At 35.5% G+C, this 12,888-nt stretch overlaps 1 protein-coding gene across 1 annotated transcript in view; it reads left to right on the plus strand.

The window, feature by feature from the left end:
* Positions 1 to 12,888, plus strand: part of LOC143038584 (protein halfway-like) — a 99,194-nt gene that overhangs the window by 72,791 nt on the left and 13,515 nt on the right. The gene's annotated exons all lie outside the window — the stretch shown is intronic.

Here is a 12,888-nt window from a genome sequence, read left to right on the forward strand (position 1 = left end):
AAGGTATTTCTCCCCGTCTTCTCCTTTTATGCATGGGGGGACGGAGAGGGGGGGTTGTCGATTTAATGAAGCGGCCTTGCTGTGGATGTGCTGTGTCTTGCGACACTGCTTCTGACCCTGGGCAGTGGACAAGGTGCAGGGATGATCCGTCATCCAGGAGATGCTAAGATAAGAGGGAGGGTGGAGGTGTGTGGAGTGTATTCAGGGATGGAATGGGTGTGAATGATTTTATGCCTTTTCCTTTTTGGCTACCTTCCTTGTAAGGGGGAAAAAGCCTTGGTATATGTATGTATGTGGTAGTAGTAGTAGTAGTATTTATTTTTTTTTTTATTTTTTTTTTATCATTGCTACAATGCCTCTGACCCAGGGCAGTGGGCGAGATGCAGGGATGACCTGTCATGTAGGAGGAGCCAAGATAAAAAGGGAGGGAGGGTGGTAAATGGGAGTGGAGTATGTGGGAATGAAATGGGTGGGAGTGGATTTTATGCCTTTAATTTTGGCTACCTCCCTTGTAAGGAGGGAAAAGCTGTTGGTATATGTATGTATTTATTTATCTAGTTGTATTTTACAAGAAGAGAGCTATGCTTGGAGTGACCCATCTTTGTATCTCAGCATCAAGTTTGTTCTTAAATTCTTGTATAGTTTTTGCACTCACTGTTTCCTCATCCAATTTATTCCAGATATCCACCATTCTGTGTGGGAAGCTATTCTTTTTCAGATCTCTTCTATAACTATCCTTTTTGAGTTTCTTTTCATGTCCTCTTCTTTTTCTTTTATCCCACTTTAGTAAATCATCTCTATCGAGGACTTCCATCCCTTTCATAATTCTGTAGATGGTCAGTGGATCTCCTCTTTCTTTTCTTTGTTCCAGGGTTGGTAGTTTGAGTTTGGACAATCTTTGTTCGTATGTCAGTTTGGAGAGTGTTGGTGCCATCTTTGTCATTGCTCTTTGAATTCTTTCTAATATCTTTATATTCTTTTTAGTACTAGGTATTTGGGGTGTGGAGTGTATTCAAAAGCCTTGGTATATGTATGTATGTATGTATGTATGTAGTACTAGGTCTTCATCCAGGTAGTCAAAGGCCACTTTCATTGATCTTAGTAAATTGAAAGTTTCTACAACTATTTTATTGATATGTTTCTCTCGTGCCATGTCATTGCTTATAATACTTCTAGGTCCCTTTCTGAGTTAATTTTTTTAACTTCCTTTGTACAAATTTTATATTGTCCCAATATTCTATTTTTACTTTTTCCAAATTCCATTATACTACATTTCTTGATGTTGAAGTTCACTTCACACTTTTGACTCCATTCCCAGACTTTATTCAGGTCTTTTTGTAGTGATTTACAACCTTCCTTTGTACTTACTCCCTTTAGTAGTTTTGCATCATCTGCAAAGAAGTTCATATAACATTCCACACCTTTATCCATGTCATTTATATATATGGCAAACATTATTGGAGCCAATACAGAACTTTCTGGGACTCCACTTATAACTGTTTCCCAGGTTGAGTTCTTGTGTCTAAATACCACTCTCATTTTTCTCCCATTAAAGAAATCTTTCATCCATTCCAATAACTTTCCTTGTACTCCACCTATTATTTCAATTTTTCTTAGTAGCTTTTTGTGTGGTACATTATCAAATGCTTTTTGTAGATCTAAGAAGGCACAATCAACCCTTCTTGCATTTTTTCTACTAGCCTAGAATAAAAGCAAATCAAGTTTGTGGCACATGATCTTTCATGTCTAAATCCAAATTGTTTTGGATTTAGTATATTATTCTCTTCCAAATGTTACTTTTGATAACTTTTTCACATATTTTTGCTATTGTACTGGTAAGGGAGACTGGTCTATAGTTAGTTGGATTTTCCTTGTCCCCTCCTTTGTATATTAGTTATTTGCATTTTTCCAGTCCTGTGGTACTTTTCCTTCTTTGAATGAGAAAACAGTTATCTTGTGTATTTTGTATGTAGTTCATCTATACATTCTTTTAATATCCAATTTGCAATTCCATCTGGCCTGTGTGATTTTCTGATGTCAAGCCTTTTTATTTGATCCTTTATTTCCTTCTGTGTCACAGTTATTTCTTTCATTGGGGGAGATCGTTCTCTCTGTCTTTCCTCCCAATTTTGTGTACTTTCAATTGTGAATACAGATTTAAAATGTTTGTTCATAATTTCAGCCATTTCTACATCATCTATATATTCATTATTCCCTTGATGCAGTTTCACTATTTCATGTTTATCTTTTAGTTTGTCATTCACATACCTGTAGAATAGTTTAGGTTGGTCCTTGCATTTTTCTATTATGTCCTTTTCATAGTTTCTCTTTTCTTCCCTGCATATTTTTACATATTCATTTCTTTGATATATATTTGCCACTTGCTAATTTTTTTGTCTTTTTTTCCATCTTTTCCAGGTTTTGTCTCTTCTATCTTTAGCCTTGTTACATTTTTTGTTGTATCAACACCTTATGTACACCTGTTCTTGTTTCTTCTTTGGTATGTATTTGTCCATTCCCTCATTATAATTTTCTTTTAATTTGTTCCATTTCTCTTCCATCGTTGTTTCTTTGTTTAAGAAGTTTTCCCAGTTTGCATTTTGAAAGATTTTTCTGAATTTCTCAAAATCCATTTTGTTGTACATTAGTCTTCCTTTTCTATGTTTCTCATTTCTTCTCAAATCAATCTGTTCTTTTAGTTCGAACTCTTATTAGTATGTGGTCGCTCTTCCCAATTGGTGTCCTGTATTTTATTTTATCCACAATTTCAGGCTCTGATGTAAATATTAAATCTAGTCTTGATGGTTCTGCATTGTTTCTATACCTGGTATTTACCTTTACCCATTGAGTCAATGTGTATTCAATGGTCATATCCAGTAGAATATTTCCCCAAAGGTCTACACCTTTCACAGTCATTTCTTCCCAACATATTTCTTTTGAATTAAAGCTACTCATAATTACTATGTTTCCTTCTTTCAGTAATTCAATCAATGCATTCTCTGTGTCTTCCAAAATTTTGGAATGATCACTATCTGTCCAATACTGTTTTTTTGGAGGCACATATATTACTACAAATTTTCTACTTTTCATGTCTCTGTTTTCAACTTTAATCATAATCAATTCCACATTATTTTTTCCTTCTGTTATTGTTGTCACATTTAAGCCTTTCTTAGTCAAAAAACATGACTCCATTCTGTTTCTCCATTCTAATTTTTGCCCAATGGTTGTATAGACCTTATCCCACAGTATTTGATGGTAGTGGACCTTTTAATTTTGGCTCCACAATTCCCATTGTCTGGTTTCTCTACTGAGAGATAGTTGTTTAATTTGTTTAGTCCTGAAATCATGCCGTCTATGTTATTATATGTTAATTTTAATTTTGATTTCTCTTTTTCTACATTTCCTTGTTTTTTTTTTTTGATGTACCATTTTCTCAGACTCAGGTCTAGTACGCTAAAAAAAACCTCATTCTTTTCAGTCTCCATTCTTCTCTCATTTTTTCAGTTGCTTCATTTCTAAGTGTCTTTTCTTTCTTTTTTTCCTCATTGCTCATTTCTTTTATTAGCTATACATTTTTGTAATTTTCACTATTTGCCAGCATTGCTGCTTTTGATAGTACTTCTTCAGCTATCATTTGAGACCTTAGTTTGATTTTTAGTGACCCATAGTGTTTTTCTCAGTACTGTGCCATTCTATGTACTTCTATCTCTTTGTCAATTATCTGTCCCTCCTCTTGTATCTCTCTCAGAATTGCTTTTACAATTTCTCTCTATTCTTTTTGTCTTTGGTATTTGTGTACATTATGTTTTTCTTTAATATAAAAAACTACAATATACTTTTTTTTTTAAACTGCTGTCTCTTACCCAGTTTTCATTTTCTTTAATTACCATTTCTTTAGCATTTTCCTCTACTTGCTGATGTACTACTTCTTTAAATGTTATTTTCTGATTATCTTGTTCTAGCTTCCATTGATTCTTTATTTCTAGGAGATCTGTTTCCTTAATTGTTTCTCCCACTTTTTCAGTCACTGCTTGTATTTGATCTTTGACTTCTTTTTTCAACACTTCATTTTTACATTTACATTTATTTTTCATTCTTTTGTTATCACTTCTGACCATATTTAAGTGACCATATTTGTTTATCTCGTCATTAGCTCTTTGTAGCTGGTTTATCTCTCTGTACATTGCCCTATATTCATCTTTCAAATCTATTAATTCCTTCATCAAATCAGCAATATCCTGATTTCTTAGTACATTTTTATACCTAGTTTCTCTCTCCAAATCTAAACCTCAACCTAATAATCCTCTTTTGGAAATCCTGAAAAAAACATTGGTGCCCCTCCTTTGAGTTGATTTCAGGGTATCAATCATCATGATATTTTTTGTATTACCCCCAGCAGTGACTTGACTCTGCTCATGTCCAAACCTCTCTTTGTTGGTTCACTTTTTCTTCTTTTTTTTTCTCCATTTTGTGTATTAATACACTATTTACTTGAAACTTATTTTACCGTTTTGGTCACTCGATAAACACAACTGCTTCTCTTTTGTAAGTACAACTAGGTGTTTCCTTTTGTTGTTATTGAAAAAGTGCTGTACAAGAGCTCGTTTTCTAGCTGTCTACCCATGTCTATTCACGTCTGTGTCTCGCTTAAGCATGTATGTATGTATGTGTTATGATTATGATTATTATGAATACTGGGGTATTGACTGCATGGTAACATACAGCCAGTGCTTTAAAGATTATTTTGGAGCACCCCTATGCAATGGAGCTAGACATCATTTGTCTGGGTTAGAGTAAAATCTTTATTTAAAGAGGAATAATACGACTTTTGTACTATAACTGTCCCTCCTTTATGCTGTTCCCATAAAAGTGTCCTTTACCACTTCCATGAATCTATCTCTACCTACCCTGTGGTAGATGGGGAGGAAAGAATTCTACCAGTGTTTGCTCTATATAACACCTGTCATCCCCATCCATAAAGTTGTCTAATATATCATAAAGGACAACTGAGTGGGATGGAGTGATGGGACTAGGAATTCTGTTCTTTATGCTCATCCTACAAGAAGTCAAAGCACAAGAGAGAGTGGGAGAACTCCAAATAGAACTCTAAAAATTGGGTCATTAAATGTGCATAGTTGTGGGGCAGATGAGAGTAAAAGGGAAGAGATTGGCAGTATGTTTATGAGAAGGAAGATGGATGTGTTAGCATTAAGTGAAACTAAGTTGAAAGGAAGCAGTGATTTTGAGTTTGGGGGAGAGTCATATGAACATAAGAATGGGGGAGACTGCAAAAGACCATAAGGCCTACACTAGGGAGTTCCGTATCCCTTACCACCTTTCATCCCTATCCATAAAGTTGTCCAATCTTATTTTACAACAGCCTGTTGTTTCAGTGCTAACTATATAGTTACTAAGTCTATTCCATTCATTCCATTTACTCTGTATGAAAACCAGTTCTTGCCTATTTCCTTCTTAAACCTAAATTTGTCCAATTTAAATCCATTACTACAAGTCCCTTCCCTGTTGTAATATGATGACCTTGCCTGCATTACCCTTTGTAAAGCCTTTGACCCTTTTGAACACCTATATTAGATCACCCTTCACTCTTCATCTTTCCAGAGAGCATAAGTTAAGGTGCTTAAGCCTTTCTGTATAGAAAATTTCTAAGCCCTTGTATAATTTTGGCCATTCTTCTCTGTACTAATACTAGTGAATTAATATTTATTCATTAGGACAGAGACTAAAACTGTACTGCATAGGCAAGGATGGGTCTAACTTTTGTCAGAGTTTAATGATTACCTCTGCACTTTTGTTTGTTATCATTCTGAAAATTAATCCTAATGTCCTGTTAGCCCTGTTCTAGGTACTTGTGCATTGTTTCTTGGATTGAAGGTCCAGACTCACTAACACTCCTAAATCCTTTACACATTCTGTTGTTTTTAGTATGGTGTTATCTAAGCTATACCTGTTAGCTGTGTTGTGTAATCCTATATTCAACACACTGCACTTTGAGATATTGAGGTCCATTTGCCATTACTCCAACAATCCAAACAATTTAAGAGCCTCCTGCAGTATCCTAGCATCTTCCCCCAACCTAATAAGGTTTCCAGTTTTAGTGTCGTCCACAGGCTTGCTAACATCACAATTAATACCATTGTCCAAGTCATTTGTATACATAATTAACAATAAGGGTCACAAAACCGAGCCCTGGGGAACTCCACTAGTAACACAACCCCATTTGGATTTTACACTGTATATGGTTACCTGCTGTTTTCTGTCACTATGCTCTAATCCATTCAAAAACTTTTCTTCCTATGCCATGTGCACCTTGTCAAACACTTTGCTAAAGTCGAGGTATATAACATCATAAGATTAATGTTTTTAGGGGAGAGAGTTGGGGAGTGTCAGATAATTTTTTCATAGAAGGGAAACTGAGGCTGCGAGTGCTCCAGTAAGTATTGTGGATGGGGAGGATTTACTTTGGTTGTTTGGAGGGGGATTGGTTTGTGATTTTGGGTTGGAGAGTTTACTGGTCAGATGTAGTTCATTGTCCTTCATTGTATCTGTTGTTTCTTGTGGAGAGGGTGAATCTTTTCTTGGAAGGGAAGGGTTGTTGGTTTTGGGGTGTATGAGGGAAGGGATTGAATGTGTTTGTGGGGGAGGGTTGTGGTGGACACATGTGTTTTAGATGGTGACATCATTGCCAAGTTTGTCGAAAGCACTGGCACTTGAAGCAGAAACATGGAGATGTAGTCTGTATTTCTTATCTTAACTAACCTACATTTGTGCAAATTGGGCATTGTGATTGATTGAAGGTCACTATTAGTGTGGAGATATTGAATTTTGTACCATTAATGGTTTTCATAACCTGTTAGTACACTCAGCACCTTGATTTAACAGGCCCCATTTTATGAATTTTGTTGGCAACAGACAAAATCCAGTAACTGAGAGTGAATTTCTGAGTCCCCCCCCCCTAAAAAAATGTATACACATATCACAGTATATTGAGAAACTGTCTTCACGATCTTTGTTAAGTCTGATATTAAATTGCGATAAATATGTTAAATTTATTATATTCATTGGACTGATATCTATTATATTCATTGGACTGATATCTCCCCTTTTTGTCTGATAAATTGAGGAATAGGTGTACTTTCAATTGTCTTACTATTCTTTCCATTATTTCCTGTGTGGTATCATAGAGGTGGAATGTAAACCACTAGTTTTAAATGTTCTGTATAGTGTTACTTGGATTGGAGTGTCTGTCAGGGATATTAAAGCTTTGACTTCATCATACTGAGCTCTTTCCATTGTACAGGACCAGGTTTACTCTTGAAAACCATGGGGAATGACTGTGTGAGTGAGGTAAACCCCTCCCCCCAAACCCTAGTGTATGATAATGATGTTGCTGGTACTAAGGCTAGGTTGTAAATGTTTAAGTAGAATGCTGTTGGAGTTGTTATCATGTGTTTGGTAGGCAGTGTGTGTGTATTTACCTAGTTGTATTTACCTAGTTGTATTATACGGGAAGGGAGCTTTGCTCGTGGTGACCCGTCTTTGTATCTCTCAGCATCAAGTTTTTTCTTAAAATCTTGAATAGTGTTTGCACACACTGTTTCTTTGTCCAATTTGTTCCAAGTATCTATCACTCTGTGTGGGAGGCTATTTTTTTCAGATCTATTCTGTAATTATCTTTTTTGTTTCTTTTCGTGTCCTTTAGTTTTTCCATTGTCCCATTTCAATAAATCATTCTTGTCTAAGATTTCCATTCCCTTCATAATTCTATAGATAGTAGGTCTCCTGTTTCCCTTCTTTTTTCCAATGTTGGTAATTCTAATTTGGACAGTCTTTGTTCATACGTCATTTTGAAAAGAGTTGGTGCCAGCTTTGTTGTTGCTCTTTGTATTCTTTCTAACTTCTTTATATTCTTTTTGGCACTGGGTGTCCATAGTGTTGCTGCATACTTGAGTTTTGGTCTTATTAGTGTAGTTAATTTTTTTTTATGATTTCCTTGTCCAAATAGGTAAATGCCACTTTTATTGACCTCAATAAATTATAGGTTTCTCTGACTATTTTATTAATATGCTTATCATCACTCCAAGGTCTTTTTCTGAGTTTACTTTTTTGACCTCTTCTTCACCAGTTTTATAATCTCTCAATATCCTGTTTTTACTTTTTCCAAATTCCATTATACTACATTTCTTGATATTGAATTTCACTTCCCACTTTTGAGTCCATTTCCAGATCTTGTCCAAGACTTGTTGTAATGAGTCGCAATCCTCCTCCGTTCTTACTTTCTTTAGTATTTTTGCGTCGTCTGCAAAGAAATTCATATAACACTCTTTCGTCCATGTCATTTATGTATATAGCAAACATGATCGGGGCCAGTACTGATCCCTGCGGGACACCATTTATCATTTCTTCCCAATTTGAGAATTTGTCTCTAATTACTACTCTCATTTTCCTCCCAGTCAGGAAGTCTTTCATCCACTCCAATAATTTTCCTCTGATGCCACCTATTGATTCTATCTTCCTTATTAGTTTCTTGTGTGGTACCTTATCAAATGCCTTTTGTAGGTCCAGAAAGGCACATTGTGCCCAACCATCTCTCACTTGTATTATGTCTATTAATCTTGAGTAGAAGCAGATCAAGTTTGTTGTACATGATCCTTTTTGTCTGAATCCAAATTGATTTGGATTCAGTATAGTTTTTTCTTCCAAATGTTTAACCCATCTATTTTTGACAACCTTTTCGCAAATTGTTGCTACTTTGCTTGTCAGGGAGACCGGTCTGTAATTTGATGGGTCTTCCTTGTTTCCTCCCTTATAGATTGGTACAACGTTTGCCTTCTTCCAGTCCTGTGGCACTTTTCTTTCTTTAAGTGAGAATTTAATGATATTGTATATTTTGTCTTAATTCTTCCATGCATTCTTTCAGTATCCAATTTGAAATTCCGTCTGGACCATGTGATTTTCTGATGTCAAGGGTTTTGATTTGGTCGCTGATTTCCTTTTGTGTTACAATTATTTCTTTTATTGAGGGGGATCTCTATTCCCTCACAGTTAGGTGAGTATTCTATTGTGAACACTGATTTGAAATGGTTGTTCATAATTTCAGCCATTTCCAGTTCTTCTGTATATTCATGTTTACCTTGGCGCAGCTTTTCTATTTCTTGTTTGTTCTTCAGTTTGCCATTTACATACCTATAAAATAGTTTGGGTTCTTCCTTGCATTTTCTATTTTTTTTTTTTTTTCATAGTTTCTCTTTTCATCTCTACATATTTTTAGGTACTCATTTCTTAGTTTAATGTACATTTGCCATTTGCTTGTTTTCTTGTCTCTTTTCCATTTCTTCCAAGCTTTGTCTCTTTTATCCTTAGCTTCACTACACCTTTTGTTGTACCAGCTTTTTATGTATGTTCTTTCCATTTTTTTTTGTGGTACGTATTTATTTACTCATTGTAAATTTCTCTTAGTATATTCCATTTCTCTTCCATCCCAGTTTCTTCATTTAGGAATTTTTGCCAGTTCACGTTGTGAAAGAATTTTTTGAGTTTCTCAAAATTTGTTTTGTTGTACATTAGTCTTCCTATTTTATGTTTATCCTTTCTGCTTTGATCCATTTGCTCTTTCTACTCAAATTCTATTAGTACATGGTCACTCTTTCCTATTGGAGTTTTGTAATAAATTTTATTGACAATTTCAGGCTCTGTCATAAGTATTAAGTCCAGCGTTGATGGTTCTTCACTACCTCTGTATCTGGTATTTTCCCTTATCCACTGAGTCATTGTGTATTCAATGGTCATGTCAAGCAGGACGTTGCCCAAGAGTTCCTCTCTACCCTTCACTGTCATTTCCTCCCAACATATTTCTTTTGAATTAAAGTCACCCATGATTACTGTATTTCCTCTGTCCTTCAGTATATTAGTTAATTCGTATTTTGTATCTCCTAATCTTTTGGAATGATCACTTTCTGTCCAGGACTTTGTTTTGGGGGGCACATACACCACTACAAATTTTCTACTCTTCATATGTTTGCTTTCAACATATATCATAATTGATTCTACATTATTTTTTCCTTCGGTTATTTTTGTTACATTTAAATCTTTATTAGTTAAAATTAACACTCCGCCACCCTGTTTATCCTTTCTGTTTTTTGTCCAGCAGTTGTATAAACCTTGTCCCACAGTATTGGGTGGTGGATTACATTTTAATTTAGTTTCCACTATTCCCATTATATCTGTTTTTTCTAAGGCCAGGTAATCATCTGATTCATTCAATCCTGAAATTATTCCATCTATACTTGGTATAAGCTATTTTTAATTTCCTTTCTCCTCGTCTTTTTCTGTCTTTGTTTCCTTTTTCCTTATATACCATTTTCTCAGCCTCAGGTCACCATTCTCAATTTTTTTTTATTTTTTTTTTCAGTTTCAGTTATCTTCTCGTTTTTTTTTCATTCGCTTTGTTTCTAAGTTCTTTTTCTTTTTCTTTTTCTTCCTCAATTGTTTCTTTTTTTATCCATATATTTTTGTAATGTTCACTATTTGCTAATTTCATTGAATAGTACTTCCTCTGCTATTGTTTTAGATCTAAGCTTTACTTTCAGTGGCCTGTATTGTTTTTCTTTAGAGTATCTGCCTATGCTATAGGTTTCCGCGATTTCTCTATCCAAGCCTTGTCCTTCCGATTGTAATTCTTTCAGAATCTCCTTATCAATCTCTTTCTCCTCTTTTTCCCTCTGATATCTAAGTACTTCATGCTTCTCTTTAATGCCATAGATTACAATGCATCTTTTTTTTATCTACTGTGTCCCTAAGTTGCCTTTCTCTTTGGTATTTTCCTCGACCTGTTGCTCCATTATTTCTTTAAGGGACATTTTTTGACATTCCTATTCAACTTTCCACTGTTTTTTTTATTTCCTGTAAGTCATTTTCTTTTATTTTTTCTTCTGCCTTTTCAGTCACTTCTTGCATTTCATCTTTCATATCTTTTTTTTTTAATGCCTCATTCCTATTTATGTCTTCACTTTTTAACATTTTATTTTCTACCTTTAATTTATTTAATTCCTTTTTTAAGTCATTTATTTCCCTATTATTCTCTTCATTGGCTTTCCTTAGTTTAGATACTTCTTTGTACATTGTTTTGTACTCACTTTTGAGTTCTATTAAATCATCCAAAATGTCGTTAATATCTCTATTTCTCATTATATTTCTATACCTGGGTTCTCTATCTATTTCTAATCCTCTATGCATAATATTTCCTTCCCGTTCAAATCCCGAAAAAAAAACTTTCAAACATTTGGTATTCCCTTGGTGTCTGAAAAAGACACATCTTTCGATTCTAGTTTCCTCTAAGCATCTCTTCACTGGTTCTTTGCCTCGGGGTTTCTTCGCTTCTTTCCATTTTTTTTTTTTTTTTTTTTTTAGAAAGAATAAAAAAAAAAAAAAAGATAAAATGGAGATACAAAGATGTTTACATTTTGGTCCCAATGAGCCTTCACTTTCATGACACCGTATCTATGTAAACAACCAGGTCCGCTTTCAAATCGTTCGTTCATGAATCGTTAGCTAGCGGTTCAGAGCGTTCGTTCTGGCACGTCCTGCTTCGACCGTGTCTGCTTCGTGTGTGTGTGTGTGTGTGATGAAATGTGAAGGTTTGGTTGGGTTTGAGATCTGTAGCATAGCATTGTGTGCTGATCATTCTCATATGTTCCTCTGAATGGAGATGTTCTGTTGGAGTTATTTTAGTGCAACCAGTTACTGAAGATTTATTTTGTAATGTAGGATTCTTTGTTTTGTATTTTAATTATTAAATACCGTGCTTTAGAAGCACAGTTAATTGTGGGTCTTGTGGGTTGTTTGTACCCAGTGGTGTTTCTGTCTGGTGGCCAAATCCTGTGCCTGCAAATGTTGAATATGTTTAGTTTCTTGTTGCCCTTGTGTTCACTTTTAAGGTATTTTGTGTAAGAGAGGTAAATGCAAGGGCCGGGGATTGGAAATGGTTAAAGAAAATAAAAAAAAAGGGAGATAAGCCAGTTGTTGTTTGCTGATGACACTGCGCTTGTAGCAGGATCAGAGGAGGGATTAAGGAACTTAGTGACAGAGTTCGGGAAGGTGTGTGAAAGAAGGGGGTCGAAGATAAATGTAGGTAAAAGTAAGATGATGAGATGTACAAGGCAAGAGAATGGCAGCAAATTGGAAGTGAGTATTAAGGGAGAAAGACTAGAGGAAGTGGATAGCTTTAAATACTTGGGTGTGAATGTGGTGAGAAAGGGAGGAGTGGAGGTGGAGGTAGAATGTAGATTGAGAGAAGCAAGTAAATGCCTTGGGGGATTAAAAAGTATAATGAGAAATAGACATTTGGGAATGGATGTTAAGAGGAGATTGTATGAAGGGGCGATTGTGCTGACAGCACTGTATGGGGCAGAAACATGGAACATAAGAGAGGAAGAGTTTGAGATGAAATGCCTGAGAAGTATGATAGGGGTTACTAGGCTGGATAGATTGAGAAACGAGGTGAGGAAGAGAGTGTGGGTGAAAAAGGAGTTGGGAGATAGGGTTGATGAAAGAGTGTTGGGATGGTTTGGATACATGGAAAGAATTAGTGAAGAAAGATTAATAAAAGATGTGTAGAAGGCAAAGGTAGAAGGAGTGAACATGAGGGGGCAACCAAGGATGAGAGGGATGGATGATGTAAAAGGAGCATTGGGAAAGAGAGGAATGTCTGTTGAGGAAGGAAGGGAGAAGACAGAAGATTGGGATGAGTGGAGAATGGTTGTGTATGGATGATGCTATGGTGCATGGAAGGGAGTGTGTGTGGGATGGGGGGTGAGGGAGTATGTGTGAATGATATTTTGATGCAGTTGAAGGGATTTCTCCCCATCTCTT

Source organism: Oratosquilla oratoria, chromosome 2 (genome assembly GCF_046742065.1).
Source record: "Oratosquilla oratoria isolate Oo_2021 chromosome 2, ASM4674206v1, whole genome shotgun sequence".
Taxonomy (NCBI): domain Eukaryota; kingdom Metazoa; phylum Arthropoda; class Malacostraca; order Stomatopoda; family Squillidae; genus Oratosquilla; species Oratosquilla oratoria.